This window comes from Amphiura filiformis, chromosome 18 (genome assembly GCF_039555335.1).
Source record: "Amphiura filiformis chromosome 18, Afil_fr2py, whole genome shotgun sequence".
Classification (NCBI taxonomy): Eukaryota; Metazoa; Echinodermata; class Ophiuroidea; order Amphilepidida; family Amphiuridae; genus Amphiura; species Amphiura filiformis.
This window is the reverse complement of record NC_092645.1, coordinates 1522082-1541310: the sequence shown is the minus strand read 5'-3', so window position 1 is coordinate 1541310 and position 19229 is coordinate 1522082. Positions and strand designations below refer to the sequence as shown.

At 36.0% G+C, this 19229-nt stretch overlaps 1 protein-coding gene and 1 long non-coding RNA gene across 3 annotated transcripts in view; both read left to right on the top strand.

The window, feature by feature from the left end:
- Positions 1-455, top strand: part of LOC140139339 (uncharacterized) — an 81914-nt gene extending 81459 nt beyond the window's left edge. The window contains exon 6 of one of the 2 annotated variants that reach the window (XM_072161118.1): positions 279-455. The gene's annotated coding sequence lies outside the window, so the exon portion shown is untranslated. Of the gene's footprint in view, positions 1-275 lie in introns of both variants that reach the window. The other variant, XM_072161116.1, reaches the window with a different exon arrangement.
- Positions 456-3494: 3039 nt separating this feature from the next.
- LOC140139338 (uncharacterized) overlaps positions 3495-19229 on the top strand; it is a 30893-nt gene continuing 15158 nt past the window's right edge. The window contains exon 1 of the long non-coding RNA XR_011857087.1: positions 3495-3625. This is a non-coding gene — a long non-coding RNA (uncharacterized lncRNA). The remainder of the gene's footprint in view (positions 3626-19229) is intronic.

Here is a 19229-nt window from a genome sequence, read left to right as displayed (position 1 = left end):
AAAAATAGAAAAATCAAATACAAATTTTGAGTTTTATTTTCGCCCTTTTGTTAAAAAAAATAATAAAAAGAGACTACCCGCACGATTTTACTAACGCGCGCGGCAGCTTTGAGACACAGGATTTAATTAAGATGGCCTTATACACTATTTTTTAATCCCGTAGAACATTGTTTTTCTTGGCCTTAAACTTTTTATAACCAAGTTTATGTATAGTAACAAGAAATTAATTATCTAAATCCTAATCATTCACGTCTCTTGTGTTATTTGTATCATAGAAGGCTTGAAACCAAGTTCAAATAGGGGGTCACATCAAGCAGCTCTAGACACTTTAATTCTTCTCATTGAACACCTAGACTTGGAAACACTAACGTCAGCGCAACGTTGGAAACAACTGTTAGTGTTTCGTGACAGAGACAGAGCAATCCACGAGTTAGAAATATTAACCAAGGAGCTAGCTTATGGTAAGTAGAAATAAGGCCTAAAAATTGTTTGAATGGCGTAACATACAAGAAACGTTAATGTAGGTAGGTTGGTATTCAAAGTCAACAGTGCAAAAAATGAATCACGAAATGGAAATAAAGAGTATCTGTACACATATACCTACGAAGAGGCCAAATTGAAAATACCATAAAATACCATTTGCTGAATGCCAAATGGAAGCCGACTAAAGACAAACTATTTAAATTGTGTAAAGTGATAAAGCAAGCTGCTTCACTCTGACAAAATCATTTTTCTGCAGCAAAGAAAAGATAAGAGCAGGTAATCAAATTTTATGTTTTCTTAAAAATACCCAAACATTCGTCGGCCGTATCACATACTGACGTATTCGAAATTTTTAACATTTTTGAGAAAATTGGTATGTTAGTTTGTTATGTTCTACTCTATATATTCACCAAAAACCATGCCTCAAAGTGGCTTAATTAGTAAAATATTAATTAATTTAATTATGTCGTATTTACAAAACTTTGAAATGTCTGCATCACATAACGACGTATTTGCCGATCACCTATACCGCGCAAGCCCAGTATATCGTATCTGCAATTTGAAGAATTTGCCGTTTCACATACTGACGTACAGGGTGTCCCAGAATGATTTGTACCGTGTTTGCAAAAATAACTTAAAATAGAAGACGGGCAATGTATCGAGTTTTGATACCAGCATTTTAATGTTGGACATGTCTCCTACTTATTCTGTTAATTTCAGCACGCTACCTTTATTTGTTTTGACGTGGCATGCAATAATGTAAAATCGATGAAAACGACTCGCATACCTTTGAAAAATGGCACGATACGATTAAATGAAGAACATGGGATGTTTGGCACAGCATTTCGACGACAACTAGTGTTGGGGTTGCGCCTTAAAGCTTGCCGGACAGCTGCAATGTTCGCTCTAGTTCTTACAGTCTTACGAGCACCTGAAGCTTCACTCAGCCGATTCCTGACAGTTCCGTGCTCGTCAAACTTCTTTACGTTATACACTATCGTCTAATGAATCTTCTTTGCGTCTCAACATAGCTGCCCGTTTGCCAGTAAGTTTTTGAAAGAAATCCACGCTGTTACAGTAAATTGAGGAGCCGTCTTTTCTGTACCACAACCAGTTCGATCTCTGCAAGCATTTCAGATGACATGGACCTCACACCACAATAACTATATTTAAAACTACCGCCAAAGAGAGAATGGGATTAGGCCACAAATCCTTAATTCCATATAATGATTGCTTCGTAACATCATAAATAATAGATAGATATCGGCTATTTAGTGGAAATATGAACAGGGCACAACTAAAATACCTGCATAACTTTTTCCAAATAAGTTTGTGCTGAACGGTTAGTAATGTTACCGATTTTCAAAATAGGTTGCGTTGTCAAAACTTAGAATTCACCATTTTTACGCAATCTTCTATAACTTCTACTAGAAACGTCCAATTTTAAAATCTAAAAATCTGAGAAAGCTAAATATATGTAGAACTTAAAATGCAAAATAATATGACCATTCAACATGCCCTTCATACCTAAAAAATTCCATCTTTCCCGGTACAGATCATTCTGGGACACCCTGTATTTGCGCTGCGTATTTGCGCGACTCTGTCATTGCACGGCAAAATTGTTGTTTTGTCCTTTCCACATACTGACATATTTGTCATTTGAACGGCGAAATTGACATTAGTCCTTTTCACATAGTGACGTATTTTATCTAATATTGATTTTTTGCAGAATAAGTTATGCTCTAATAGTGATAAGTGAATTATATTGAAAATATGGTATATTTGCGTTACTGTTATTTAATCGACCTGGTTTTAATCGACAATAATATTTTAATCAAGATTATGCAGCAAATGAAAATCTATTTTTCGAAATGCGTATTTTGAAAATACGTCAGTATGTGATACGGCCGACGAATTGTATGTATTAGAAAAACGGCTAATTGGATGATTTGGTGTCTTTGTTGTTAATTGGTTAGGTCTGAGACAGAACTTGAAAATTATTTCGTACAGATGGTATAATTGTTAAAGTAAAATTATTACTTGCCATCTTGCTGTTTGGTTTCGACAGCATCGCAGACTTTTTTGAGGTCACCTACAAATATCTTGAAAAGGCATCAGTATACATTTTCACTCATTGTAGGTAACATTCCTAGGCTACATTTGAAGAAGCTTCCATTTACAGAACCCAAGTTATAGATGCGGAGGTAGAACTATTTGCATGAACCTCGTATCATGGAGAAAATGGTCAGCATGATGTATTATAAAGTTTTTGTATGGTCCTTTCAAGGTCATCAGGGTTCATCTGATGTGACAAAAGACTAGTGAACGTGTATTTTCATATACCTTCTGCGCTCAACTGAGGTCAAAAGTTTAATAGTAAACTTTTAGAAATGTATCCCTCTCATATTGTACAATAAAGGTGGCCGTGATAGCTACCATGCAGGTTGTAACACTCACCCTGAGAGTGACTGATTCATACTTCAAGGTATTCACTCCTAAGCTTAAGGGGGTACTACACCCCTCAATAAATTTGTGTCTATTTTTGCATTTTTCTCAACAACTAATAAAACACTGGTAACAAAAGTAAAGTATATTATTGGCACAAGGAATACAATTACTACACTGGAATTTCAGTGACCCAAGACAAGCGGTTTGTTATTTATGATAAGAAATAAGGTACCGCTAGGATGTACCTCGTTTCCTATCATATATACTGAACTGCTTGTCTTGAGTCACTGAAATTTCAGTGTAGTAATTGGATTCCTTGCCCCAATAATATACATAACTTTTATTACCAGTGTGTTATTATTTTTTGAGAAAAATGCAAAACTAGTCACAAATTTACCACAGGGGTGTAGTACCCCCTTAAGGACACTGATAATGACTGCTTTACCTTGGGAGAGGTTTATGCTCCTCAAGGTTAAGACTTACGTCTGCAATAAGCACGTTTTCTCCTTTTTTATGTTTCTCCCTTTGAAAAATCGCTATTGTTTTTGATAATTGCAGAGCACATGACGCTCATCAACCACTTAACGGATTATTGGTTTAACAACATCATCAAAGCATCCAATACGTCTTCATAGCAAAATGTTTGAATAGCATTTCCGTCTTTTAACTGTTCAGCACCATGAGCTTCTTAATGGTAAGCTATATAAGTGTATAGAAATACAGGTTGGTATCTCTAACGAGGCCAATCAGATTATGCTTTGTAAATATAAGCTATAAAGACCTTTATAGCATAGAACATTTTGAATAAGTCATTCCAGTTGGTAAGCCTCAGAAGTAGTATGTCAAACCATTTTCAACGATTTTGAACGATTTATAAAATCTTCTGGGCATTTCCAAGCGCATCATTCCGCAACGTGAAGTTTGCATTATGCAAATTAGGATATTAGGGTGGTTTGGAAAAGTTTCTCCTACCTTAATCTTTTACTTACCAAAAAAAGTTTCCATTTTGCTATTCACTTACATGTTTGGCTGCTGCATTAAAAAGAAATTCATATACAAACTTCACGTTGGGCATGGAATTGCCCAACTGCATGTTTTAAATAGATACAAAAAGGCGCATGAAACAAAAGGCTTGATGTTAAAGTCTTTACGTAAAAACATGTATTACCAATTTGCAAGTATAAGTTTGAAATTCATACAGGAAAGGGCAATGACTTACAATGCATGATATTATGAAAATAATGAGAAAGGATTATATATGCGATAAGAGGTAAGAATGACATGAAAGGCGTATTATAGTGATACGATATATCATACTTGTAAATCGTAATGCAAGAATTGATGAAAGATTGTAATCTAGTGTTAGGCAGGACGAGTCGAGTTTAAGTACGAACGTAAGTAACAAAGTCAACTTTATATTAGTAATTACAGTATGCTTCAACTATATTTATAAATGCGTATTTATAAATACGCACGTGACCACCTCCGCGCTGCCATAACAGCTTGTAGGCAGTAAATCTCGAAGTGACCTTATAAACAGCGGGTGATCGGCCTGTACATTTGAATGCAAAGGCGGTAAACAACATGAGACTACTGTACAGCTAAATTTGTCTTTTTGTTCGACTTTGTGATTATATTGTAAACGTTTCCGTCGATAAATATTTTTTTTCCGTCTGCATATATTTTCATAATGTTGTTTTTGATAACATATTCTGAGTCCCTCCATGTGTTAAAATTTTTGCTATTCAATTGATACCTAAATGTGATAACATTTATCTGAAGAGTTCCTGTCCTTTTTTGTATAGTGGTCAATGGCATGAGGATTTGGTCACGCTTCCTAGTCTTTGTATGTTGTGCCCATGGGTCACATGCGTATTTATAAATCCGTATTTATAAATGTAGTCGAAGCATACTGAATTATATCTTTAGCTCTAATTTGACAACGGGGATGCAATTAACAGACTGATAATCCTATTCGCTTGTCCATAAATACTATACCGTTAATTCTGTAGTATGAAAAGGTTAGAGTTTGGTTTAGAGTGAGGTTTAAGGTAATGTTTGGGGTTGAGGTCGGGAAAATAAGTAACAAAGAGCAAAGAAACTTTTTTTATGAGGAAATGAAAGGAATAAATTATATTATTTGGCTAAATTTAAATTTAAATCTATGTAAATGGCGCCTCAATTTTCACACATAATGATAAAAATTACGTTCATGATGTTTTGTTAGAAAAGAAAATCGTAAATAATCACATCAAATAACCGTGCAATGTGGCTCCATTGGGGGTATTAGTCTGGGGTAATTCAGACCTGCCTTGGCCCTTCAACTTGCGAATTTCTGCGCACGTAACAAGCAAGAGAGCGGATCAAGAGATAAATATGACAGGAGCCGCTTGGGACGACTCAAGTAAGAGAAAATGTTAAAAGAGCAGTTGTAATAATGTAACTTTGTGTGATGAAGGGGAAATGTGACTGAATCCATGTAAAAATTACATTGGAGGCTAAGCGTCAAGACATCAGATCGCCCGCATTTATGTCTGCGGACTGGTAAATGTAAATGTGTGTAATACGTATGATGTGGCAGGTTTGTCATAAAAAGAGACCATATAGACCACTTGACATGTGACGTCATTGCCCGGCAGTATGCGCACGCATTATGGTACTTTCCATTGTTCTTTGCCCTGCAGTGTGCGTGCGCATCGTAGTCTGCTCAGGGCATGTGTATTTTAAATCTCCCACCACATTTCATATAGTACAAGAAAGCCATTGAACAGTGAAGCGGTTCGTTCGGGCATATCGACAGACCAATCCCTCGCCTTTGTTGATAAACAATGATGTAAAGTGGTCTATACTAGCCGCTTTATTGGCCAAAGTTCTACGATAATGGCATAAATGTATTGGATAATTAAATGTCAGTCACGTGATATCAATTTATGGCCCCACGCAAGTGTTGGGCTTATAATCCAAATGGTTGCCTGCCTGAATGGTTGTTTGGCTGTCCTATTCTTTGTTTGGCTGTCCGGGCGGAAGCAAATTCATTGATCCACTGGAGATCCAACGAAATAACCGAACAACTTGGTATGGTGATAGCTTATCGTGGCCTTGAATGTGCTGTATAGTTTTGTGTCAGGTTATTTGCATATTAATGAAAATTAATGAGCTTATTTGCATATTTTGCCTACATTTTCATTTGTGCGGGTCCAGAATTGGAAAATTACTCGTACATGATGTATTGTTTCATCACATCAAACAACGTGCAGTATGGCTCACTTACATAGCCTCACATGATGTGACATCACCAGTAAAATAGGCACAAAGAAAGCAGCCCTCAAGACCAACCCTGTGGTATACTTGCAAGGATTTGGCGTAACAACTCCACTAGGTCCTCCTTCTATCCAGCAGGCAGAACAGTACTTGGTGAAAGTCATAGATGCTGGATACAAGTCCAGTAATTTTCTGCAGAGGACATCAGATTCACTTCTCAAAGTCAGCTTCACACCAGAGTCTGCCACCAACATCTAAAGGTTTAGAACCTCACATGCATGTTCTGGATACGCAACTCAACGTCCAAACAGCGGATCTAGATCCACTAGACTATGGTTTTCTACATGAGAATGGAAACTTTCTACCTTCGACATCATAGAGATCATTGGAGCCATGTTGGAGTTTGGTGTGTCATTCCAGCAAATGTGCTCGTGTAACCTGTCCTTGGCGTGCAGCAATGGTAAAATGCAAGTGTCAGAATACAGATAGCGGTAGAAATCTCCACAACTGACCTGATAGACAATTATATGAACTATTATTCCGGGCTATTATTGAAGATAATCAAGTTCCTTATCAATCAAATGGTAAATTGGTACGGTTTTCTTTCAATCACAACCTAAGTTTAAATAATGCCTAATAATGCCAGGTTAATAGTCATGTGAGCTTAGGTCTGATTTGAATAGTATTAGACCATACAAAATGCTTATTGAGCATGGACAAAATCATGTAGGTGTTAGGGACTGTTGCGTTATTGACCCGAAAGACCTGCCCGGGACGACCCGGGACGAAACAAGCTTAGCTACCCGATGAAATTCAAAGACCGGGACGGAAGAAGCATGACCATGATGACCCCGAGATCGATCGTGTATTCAAACAGCAATTTGCGGTGGCCAATTTCAAGTGCTTTGCTGAAGTGGTCAATTAGTTTGGTCACCGATTACATTGATCGTAACTGGAGTACTGGACTGGTTTTTATAAACCATGTTATTGATTTAGAGAACGATTCCTGATTAAACCGTCTTAAATTACTATATATTTCCTTAATTTATAATAAATAAAATAATACAACATTTAAATCACAAGAAGAATTATAATATTCCTATACCTATCATGCTTTATGGACGATCCTGCCCAAGCTATATAAACATTTATTCGATTAAACTTTCGCAACATAACAAGCAAGACAAGGTTAAACATGTTTTAGCTCTATAAACATACTTTTTATTTCATTGAAAAAGCTTTAACTTTGTTCCAAAATTTACAGTTTTATCTAGTATAAGCAAGACAAGGTTAAACATGTTTTAGCTCTATAAACATAGTTTTTATTTCATTGAAAAAGCTTTAATTTTGTTCCAAAATTTACAGTTTTATCTATAAGCAAGACAAGATTAAACATGTTTTAGCTCTATAAACATACTTTTTATTTCATTGAAAAAACTTTAATTTTGTTCCAAAATTTGCAGTTTTATTAGTAATTAGTAATTTGCGTGTAGGCCTACTAGTTTTTAAGCCAAAATTAAAAACATATAAACCTACTATTTTCCAAACAGATCGAATAGTTCTTAAGAAAAAATAATACTGCTGAAGGTTTTTTCTCTACTTTTGACCTTTTGACTATAGAATTAATAAAACTTTATTTTTTTAGATTGTGTAAAATTTAAAATAAATAACTTTCAAAAGCAAATTAATTACCCTTATTATTATTTTTTTTTCTTCTAATTATTTTATTATAATAGTCATAGACCCTGCAGCCTATTCAGCAATCATCGATCAGAATCAAACATTTGACAGCGAAATGCTATTACATGCGGTCAGCTTCCTTTTGTGTTGTGATAAGTGGTTTTGAGAAGTTATTACCAATTATAACAATAGCATCGAGTACCGGCAAATTACAAGATCGATTCTCACAACGGGCGGTCATGACGCTCATCTCAATTATCTAGTCCATACAGGACCAACGCAATAATTAGCAGTATAATCAACGCCGTCAGGCGTTGGTCCTGACACATTCGAACAGTACGCCCAGCAGTGCACTCTCATTATAATAAACAGTGACCAAACCAAACCAGTCGATGAGTTGCGTCATGAATCCAAATATGGAAAATAGCCCCACCCATAATACGGGCCATCATTCAACCGCATCTATTATATAACTGGGACTCTCGTGTCATCTCAAGTGCTAGGTATCTCAATCGATTGATTTTGGTAATGTATCAAAGCAATTTTGAGGTCGCTTACCAGTGTAAATCGGTCTATGGAAGTTTTTGTTGCTATATCAGTGCAGAGAACATCAGTGTGGCCCTAATCAGTGTTAACAAAAAGTCATTTGTATGATTCTAAATTTGTTTTCTCTTTTTATTTAATATTGTCACATTTGTCGATAGGCCTAACCGTTTATTTGAATTTAACTTTGATTTGTTAAAACCTAACTGGAAATAACAGAGTGAGTAAAATAATATAAAGGTGATACAACTCACAAATACTGTTGATATTTCAAATGCATGTGAAACCAGTGGCGTAACTAGGTTTGGTAGCGCCCGGGGCAAGAAACAAAATTGGCGACCCTACACCGCCCACCCACCCACCCACCGAGAATATCTTAGACGCAGGCAATTCTTTAACCATTGCGCGGAGTGCGCAAATTTTTGGACAAATAAGGCTTACCACTAATTTATTTATAGTTACTAGAAGTTGAATATCGGCTTTAAAATGTTCTTTTAATTGATTTTGTGCGGACAATTTTGACTTTCATCGCTTGGAGGGGCGCAGAATTTATGCTAAATTGGTCAATTTGGTGCCCCCTAAATTTATACCGTTTTTGTTTTTAGAGAGACTGTACATGTCTTCGAGCTTCAAAATGTCTTTATTGGACAATGTGCGCGGGTAGCGAGTAAAAATTTTGTATTTTACATTATTTTCGTCCATGATCGGGATGAAATAATGTGCGCGCGTAGCGAGCAAAATTTGTGTATTTTACAATATTTTGGTCCATGAAATTGATATCTAAAAAGCAACAACTTTCAAAGTTTGCCCCCCCCCCTCCACTTAGGGGTGTCAAAACTTTCTTCCCCCCCCTCTACAACGTCAAAAACTTTTTGACACCCCTGGAATTTTCCATCCCCCACCAAGGTATTTATGAACATTCACTAATCATGTGCCATCAACAGACCCATATGCGTGAAAAAATTTGCATATTAAAACGGTAAAGGGAAAACAATCCTTTTCCGTTTTCCTATTTTGAATTTATAAAAATAGAAAAACGGTAAATGACTGTTTTCGCTTTTTCGTTTCATTAAGAAAATGGAAAATGACCTATTTTCTTTTTTCCTAATACAGAATCAGAAATCTAAACGTTATATTTCTGGGTTTGTTTTTTCTCTTACATTTTAAGAAAATGAAAAACAGTAATCGGTCGTTTACCGTTTTCGACACAAGAATGTGTGAAAAGGAAAAACGTAATTGAAACTGATAAAGTCGACTTATTGCAGTTTTTCGTTTGCAATTTATATCAGGCATATGAATAAAATAATAAAACAAATTGAGTCTTTTTAGTCTTTACTGTAAATGAAAAAGAGATAGGAAAACGAACGAACGGTTAGTACCTGGATTCTTGTTACAGCTTTTCTTTTGAAGTTTAGACACTAATAAAATGGTTATTTTAAGTTTACATTCTAATTATATCATAAAAGAATAAAACAAATTGTGTGTTTTTAGTTTTTACTCTAAGTAACAAGAGATAGGAAAACGAACGGAAGGTTATTCAGAAATATACCATTTAGATTTCTGATTTTGAATTAGGAAAAAAGAAAATAGGTCATTTCCGTTTTCTTGATGAAAACGGAAAAGCGAAAACAGTCATTTACCGTTTTTTTATTTTCATAAACTCAAAATAGGAAAACGGAAAAGGATTGTTTTCCCTTTGATATGCAAGTTTGATATTTTAATGTATTAGTCATGAATAATTAACATAATTGTGTCTGCAAACATTTCATTACATGAGGGAATATCAGATAACTCGACTTCGGACAGTTTGACCTACAGAAAATGGAAAACTATTTATTTACTTTTTTCATAATTCAAAATCAGATGTCTAAATGGTATATTTTTTTTTCTCTCACATTTGAAGAAAATAAAAACAGTAAATAACCGTTTACTGTGTTTTGACACAAAGATATGCGAAAATCATAGAGAAAAAAACCGTAATTTAATCAGAAAAAAATCGACTTGTTACTGCTTTTCTTTTGCAGTTTAGACACTAATAATATGGTTATAAGTTTACATTCTAATTATATCATAAAGGAATAAAACAAATAGCTCGGCAAATGACTACATCGGCAAATTTTATAGCGATGCCGACATTTTAAGAAAATTAATACGAATTGGCGCTGACTGGAAAATAAAGCTCCCCAGATCCTGTCGGAAAATCATGTCCCTGTAAAAAACTTGTAGCTGCCTTCGTCTGTTGGCGGAAACTTCTTGAATTCCTAGTTTATTCGAACCATGCAAAATAGCAACGGTCATTCATTTTTATATAATTGTAAAACAAAAATAATAAACTGAGGCCTAATGATAAAATGAAACGATGGCCAAACCAAAAAACCTGTATAATGTGCGCGCCCTACAAAGTGAAGAACTTGAAAAGAACATTTCAGCCCGAATCGCGGGTCAAATAATCAAAAAGTCGCCCAAGTTTTTCTTAACCATTGATTTCTATGCAGGACAGTAAACTACCGAAGTCGCGAGAGCCAATGTTGAAAAGACGCCCAATATTTTCTTAACCATTGGTTTCTATGGGACAGGAATTGTCAAAAGTCCTGGCGAATATCTTCAATATTTGCCCAATTGGCTACCAACTCGCGGGTTTGGTAACCCTGTGAAGAAGTAAAACTAGATCAATGCTCATTCACGTGGATGATGAACATTGATCGCGATCGAAGAGGACATAAATAAATTGAATTAATGAATGGACATAATTATCGATATTCTTACGCAATAGTGGTGTAAATCCAAAGCTGGAAGCTAGTAGTTGGCAGGTGGAAGGCAAGTCTAATCTGATTGGCTAAATATCGTCAGTAGCTGTCAGTAGGCGTGGTTAGTCAGTTTGACATTTCCCCCGACTTTCCAGGAAGGTTATGTCGAATGTAGAAGGACCCACGCCTGACGGCGTGGACTATCGTATTAAATGGAGCGTGGTCCTCCTTGAAGGACTACAATTATCTGGTTTATGAATGACCTTTTCATTTTTCAGTGATTCAAGGGGACGATGATGTAAAGAACACGGCCCGATTATGTATTAGTCTACTTTGATCGTCCGACCCGGAAAATTCTGCGGGTCAATAACGCAACAGTCCCTTAAACTTAATGAATATATTCTTAAGGCTCCCATTGGACACTGTTATGCCTTACAAACAAAAGTATAGCCACCAAAACTATGGGTCTTTGCTTATAAATAACTAAGTTATAAATAACAATGGTAATTTTTGGCGGCCATTTTGAAATGCTGCCTCAAAGGAGGTGCCAGTGACTAAACAACTTGTCTTATTGGATTCCTTGGCAGTATAGACACCAAAATCGTGTCTCTACGCTCTCCAGAAACTGATATATTGTCAAAATTTTGGCGGCCATTTTGAAAAACGCCGTCTATAGAAAATGTCAGATCAATCACCAAAGTTTTTCTGAAACCTCTTGACTTGTACAACAATAAAATCTGGCCACGAATGGATCAAAAGATAATGACAACAGCGACAATATCAGTGACAGCATCATCAAGATATAAAATGGAAACAGATGACAGGTGTACAGAGTCACTATGGCTGGCTACGGTAGTAAAGCTTTGATTTATTATTCTTATTATTCTTTGTTTCATAACTTGCCGATTCATTTTTCCCGTCACTGATATTGGAACCTCTTTGCGCACATGGTCACCTTCATTTTCAAAATTTACTTTGGGTATGGGTCATGTTTAAACCGGTACATTATTTTGTGCATGTATTATACGCTCTTAATTTGGCATTGAAGAGAAAATATAAGCAGGGAAGTAGTATACCGGGGCGGTATAGACCCGTTTTTAATGTATAAGTTAACATTAACATAATATATGTGAAAATGGTGATAGAAATATAGTCCAGTAGAAGATTAATATTAAAGAGATGTGTAAATGAGGGTTTGATTGATTAGCATAATTTGTAAACTACAATAGAACAGAGGGCACAGTTATCAATTTGTTAGAACAGTTAAACTGGTCATCACTCCAACAACGAAGGGAAACGTCACGTTTAATCACCATGTTCAAAATTCAAACTCAAAACTTTGCCGTCCCCATACCGGATTATATACAAACACCAAGGGCATCACATACTCGCCAATATCATCCTCTTAAATTCCGTGTCATGGTTCCCAAAACAAACGTATATAAGTTCAGCTTCTTCCCGCGCACCATACTGGACTGGAATTCCGAGTCATTACCCTCATCATTACTCGATTGTAACAAACTGGAATCATTTACATCTGGTCTTAAAAACAAAAGTATTGATTAAGTAGCTTTAAGTGTAATTTTATTATTTGTCAGTTTTTGATCCGTGTCTGATGACCGGCGTCAGTTTTGTTTTCTCAGTCAGATATTGCATTTTGGCAACTTTACTGAGTATCCTGGTAGATGTTAGTAGGGTCATATTTGGACCTCCAGTGACCATCATTTCTGAACAGCAATTTTTTGATGGATTCTTGTACTTTGGGGTATTTTAAACAAAATAAGCTCCTATGTCCCTCACCAAAGTGTGGGCATTAGCTGGGAGAGGCCAAAATCCAAAATTGAAAAAGTGAATTTTCGGTATCTTCTGAACGCTTTGGTCGTTTGAAGTCATTAAGGTGTCATTTTCGACTAATTTTGTAGTGAGAAATCCATTAAAGGTATTATTTTACCCATTTTTGGCCATCTTCGTCATCAAATCCAAGATGGCCGCCTTTGGCTGTACTAGAAATACATTAAATTATACAATACATTGAGAAACAACTCATAAAAATGTATTACAAGTGCACTTAATTCATATTTTGTATTATAAATTGAACACAGATTCAATGTTTGTAACATTTATTCACAAATGAGATCGTCTGCTACTGAAAACAATCAAAATGGCCGCCCATAGCAACCAAAATCCTCATAGCAACGCATTAAAATAACAAAAAATCAACGTTTTTTGACATATATGTGCATTTATTATACCTATTCTTAGTAAATCAAAGTTCAAAATAGCTGCCCTTAGCAACCAAAAACATCACAGTAGTGCAGTGAAACTACTATAAAATAAGTGACTTTTGACCTTTATGTGTATGTAATTAGTCTTATCCTAGCAAATCGAGGCCTATTAATTAAATGAAGATACCAGTTTGATCAAACGAGGTCAAACAAGTCCAAAATGTTCAAAATGGCCGACCAACGGAGACCATAGCAACCACATTTTACCTAGCAACGCAATAAAATGTCTATAAATCATGCACTTTTTGACCTGGTTGAGTATTCAATGTGTCTTTTTCTAAGTAAATCATATCATCAGAAATGATGGTCACTGGAGATCCAAATATGACCCTATACTAATGTAGATGTAGAAAGGGAAGCGTATGGGGTGATGTTGGGATGTGTTTGCGCAGCGTAAAGAAATTAGGATAGAGAGAGGACAAAGGAGGGTTTGTAATTGGTTGGAGGATTTTATAGACCGGACTATAATTTTTTTGCAAAGCATATATAAATGATAAAATTGAGTGACTTTTTTGACTTGTGGTTAGAATTGAAAAAATAATGGAGTTTGTGAAAGACGGAAAGAACTGATTGTTATCTCTGCGATTCTCACTGGTGCTGCAGCGAAGATAATGTGTGGGAAAAATTGTGTTTAGATTATATTTTCCCTGGGAATGTACAAGCGATTATTTTGTTCACGGTACTACCAAAGGATCTCCCGAAGATATAAGCAGATTTCCTTACGAAACGGGAGCAGTTATTGATGAGAATGTATAATGAAGATTCACGCATGGGAAGAGAAAATACGATCTTTGTGCTGTCTCCATCCAGACATCTATCTCGTTATTGTGATGTTAAAATACACATTGGATGTCAATTATTAGTGGAAAGTTAAGCAGTCAGTTGGAAAACTTTGGGACAATGTATGCGAGGTCAGTTAACTTTATTTTAGCGAGTTATATAGCCTAGGGACATTTGACCAGTATACGTATGAATGATGGTGCGAATAAAGCAAAGAAAAGTTTAGTGTACTAAGTATATTGATACACATTGTCGAGTATACACGGGGTGTAACATGAGAGCTGGTCCGCATTAAAAATGATGGAACAAAGACAATTAAAAGTTTCCCTCCAAAAGTTGGTCCATATATAACACCGTGTAAAAAAGAGAGCCGTGTTTATTTCTCAAAGTGGACTCAACCGGTATCAAGATACAGCGTGTTTCTTGCAAGGGAAAATTGAATTACAAGTCTGATGATCATGATGATAGTGACTTGATAGTGAAAAAGCCTAGTATAGGCCTATCTTTTGGGGAGGATGCATTGGCAGAGGTTTTATTCATAAAATGCCTAGCCTGGTCGGTCAGCTCGATTTCCTCCTGCCTGATGTCGTCAAGGAGATGTGTCCTGGTTGCAGTAATGTAACAGAAGCATCCGAGGTATGTATGAGATAATGTAACGATATTATAAAAATGTTTATATAGTTTATATATGAGTTACAAATGGTGTATCTTTTTTTTGTGTGTGTGTGTATTTTACAGGTTCAACACAGTATTTGCCTCCTATGTAAGCCGGATAGAATCTTACGATATCGGCCCGTAAAAGTACGTGTTCAAGACCGCGCAGTATCTTCGACGTCCATAAATCGCCCTGTGAAAGTAGACCTTGAAGTATCTTCAACTTCCATACCCTTGATAGATTTGACGGACGAAGATGATGATGTTACTATACGGGATAATGTCAATGATGTTACTAAGGTGGATGACGAAGGGGATGTTATTATGGTTGCTTCTCCCGAAGTAGAACCCGGAAGTAGAACAGTCGTCTGTAATTGACTTGACTAATTTATCCGGAGATGAGGATGACGCAGAAAACAAAGTTGAATTCGGGTATAGCCCTTTAATCGGAGATATATTCTTTGGTGCAGATGTAGGAGAGAGCCCAAAGGGTGCTGATTGTGGGAAACCTAAAATAAATACGAGGATGTCACTCCTGCGTCTGAAACAACGGCGTTTGAAGTTTTAAGGGGTATCTTTAACGAGGAGTCCGTCATACCAGCATCCATGGTGAGCATATTTACACGTGACGCAGATAATAGTACCAGCAACACCAATCCGAGCGACGTCGATATGATGTACGCTGCGGAACAAGGGGATAGCGATTGGATGGACAGTGGAGATGGACTTGTCTTAAGTTTGCAAAACAAACTGTATCATTAACGCTTGTGTACATTACGCGCTAACACGCTGACTCAAATTACCGCAATGAAAATGGACATGTCTCAAGTTGCGTCAAACTGCGTCATTGTGTAAATAACGAATGTGACTGGAAGGTAAAAAAATTTTGTGCTGGATATATATATATATATATATATATATAAACACCTCAAAAGAAATAAGTCCCCCTCTGAACATGTCGTTATAACATCGTAAGGTTTCGTTTTGTACCAACAAAACTAACTTTGAAATAATTATATGACTGTTTACTAAGTGCTGTGTGAAAATGAGAGATTTTCATGATTTCAGGGCTGAATGAGCCTAAATTGAAGACAAAAAGTCCCCTTTCCAAAAGTCACAAAGTAGGCCTATGCTTGTTAACTGCAAGGCGTATTGGGACAAGGAATGGAACTGACCATCTTACAACTAAATGTGCTGAACTCTGCACCAAGGGGATTTGCATGGCTGAATGATCAAGAATCGATACACATTACAGTAAATGTTCACTTGGTGAGGATTTTAAACTGCACTCAAACACATGGGGTTTTCCATTAGTAACAAGTCTTGAATCAACTTTTGTGACAAGCATAGGCCTACTTTGTGACTTTTGAAAAGGGCAGTTTTTGCCTTCAATTTAGGCTCATTCAACCCTGAAGTCATGGAAATCTCTCATTTTCACACAGCACTTAGTAAACAGTCATATAATTATTTCAAAGTTAGTTTTGTTGGTACAAAATGAAACCTTACGATGTTATGACGACATGTTCAGAGGGGGACTTATTTCTTTTGAGGTGTTTATATATACTGAACGTATAGTAGCAAAGGAAATATTGTGGAATATAGACACTTGAAACATTTTTCTATATAATTCGCCTGTAAATAGGCTTTTAAATTTTGACTGTAAATAAATATACATGATGAAAGAGTTTTATAACGGATTATAATTCGTAAGTATTGGTTTTGTTTTTTAATTCTGTCGACCTAACGATGCTATGACTAGAAAATATGAAAAAACAAAACAAAAACACAGTATTTTTTTATACTTCTTTTAAATAAATAATATGAGAACGAATTATACCCAGGATCAAATACCGGGAGAAATATTTTCAAAGTAAAGTCATCGAAGAAAAACAAAACAATAGGGTCACTCCATATGAAATCAAGGAGGTCCCCCACCTGACCCCCTCAGATTTGCTTTATATTTTAGTCATATGTTGTACCTGTAAAAATATTAAAAACCTGCAAATTTGAGGTCCGTAGCTCTTACAGATTTTCTGTGGCAGCCATTTAAAGTTGGAGTAGGGGGGCCTAAATTTAGACCCAAAGGTTGCCCTTTAAATAATTTTCATCGTTGGGAGTCTGTGCCTTCTTTATAAAAGGAGAGAAAGGCCTGAAACCTTGTATACACACTAACTGCATGCCCAATTTGTCAAAAAAAAAAAAAAAAATTCGTAATTGCGCGTTGTGTCACGGGGTCATTAAATATGCAAGAAAAAATGTAATGTTTTGTAAACTGGCAAGTTTAGCTCCTAAATTCACATTTGATGTCAGTTTAATTATTTTTTGTTGTCACTGATGCTATACGAGGGGTATCCAAAAGTTTTTGACATCACCAAGAAGCGAAGGAGCTATATCGATGAAATTTTGCCAGTGCAATTACTGGTCCTTCTGTACATTATGGTCCAAAAATGGTCTCATAAGTATGTTTACTTTTTTCATGATAAGATCCTCCACTTTCTTGAATTTCTTCACTGTGGCTGCATCATCCGAAAGTGATGGACGTCCACTTCTTGGCTCATCTGTGAGTGACATGTGGCCAGTTTGGAAATTCCTTTTTCAAAAATCAACAGTGCCATATGATATGCAATCATCACCGTAGATAGCTTTCATTTCATCATAGATTTTCTGAGCATTGTAGGCCTAACCCTTCAAATGCAGGAACTTAATCACGCTGCGTGCCTCAATTTTCACCATTTTACAGGTTATGCGCCTACTGCCCATCTAGCGCCACCTGTAAAAAAAGTCAACATACTTATGAGACCATTTTTGGACCATAATGTACAGAAGGACCAGTAATTACACTGACAAAATTTCGGCGATATAGCTCCTTCGCTTCTGGGTGATGTCAAAAACTTTTGGATACCCCCTCGTATATAGGATAAATACAATGCATATCCAAAAAATTGAGGTCACAACTCATTTACATTTTGAACAACGCCCTCACGAAGATGACATTTATTGCAAATTCAACATTTTCAGGGGGCCCAAAGTCGACGTGGTCCACCTTCATTTATAAACCATCATTTTTATATGACTACTAGTCTTAAGTTACAACTTTGCTCAGTCCCAGTAATTGTATAGGTTGACTTCATATATTACGACAAGCCCAAAGTTGACCATTTTCTTATGATTGCATGTACTGCAAAAATGCGTAGTTATTGGCCCTATTTACTTTTATTTCCATTTTATTTTTAATATACAGATTTTCTATGGCAGCCATTTAAAGTTGCAGTAGGGGAATCTAAATTTGGACCCAAAAGTTGCCCTTTGAATAAATTTCATCTTTAGGACCCTGTACCTTCCTAATAAAGAGAGAGAGAGAGAGAGAGGTCTAAAACCTTGTATACGCACTAATTGCATGCCCAATTTGTCAAAAAGTAAAAATCGAATGTCTGTAATTGCGTGTCGTGTCACGGGGTCATTAAATATGCAAAAAATAAAAAAAAATGTAATGTTTTGTATACTGGCAAGTTTAGCCCCCTAAATTCACATTTTTTTTGTCAGATTAATTGTTTTTTGTTGTCACTGATGCTCACAATTCATTCACGTTTCGAACAGCGCCCTCACGAAGATGAAATTTATTGCAAATTCAACATTTTCAGGGGGCCCAAAGTTGATGTGGTCCACCTTCAAAATTTATAAAACATCACTTTTATATGACTACTAGTCATAAATTACAAGTTAGCTCAATCCCAGTAATTTTATAGGTTGGCTTCATAGAAAACGACAAGCTCAAAGTTAACCATTTTCTTATGATTGCATGTACTGCAAATGTGCCGAATTAGGAAGGCTTAAAAGTCAAAATGGCCATTTTCGCCGAATTTTTCTGGAAAAAGTAAACCGATGCACTGTATTATAATAATAATGTATATATATACAGGGTGTCCCAAAAAAAAGAGGCCCCTCATTGCACCATCTTTTTCTCCTATTTTAGAAAAGTTGATCAAGTATATGTTGGTATGTAAAGAAGCCTTTACCCGTTAGCTTTAATAAACCGAAACAATTATTTCAATCGGCTTATAACTTTTGAAGATATGCCCTTTTAAAAGAAATGTATCCGTTTTTCACTCTGTCCACGGAGGAAGTTTGGCTTCTTCAAAGATTGAAAAGTGCATATACCATGCATGAATATAAAACATTCCTCGATGATAACTTTATAAAATAACAACTTATTTTAGGGAATGGGCTTTACCAGTGGGTTTATGGGTTATGGATTTTGTTAAGCGTCATTAATTTGGGCGAAATTGATGTGGGATGGGACTTCTTTTGCTATACTTGCAATTACTTATGTTTTTCTTGGTTATTTTAT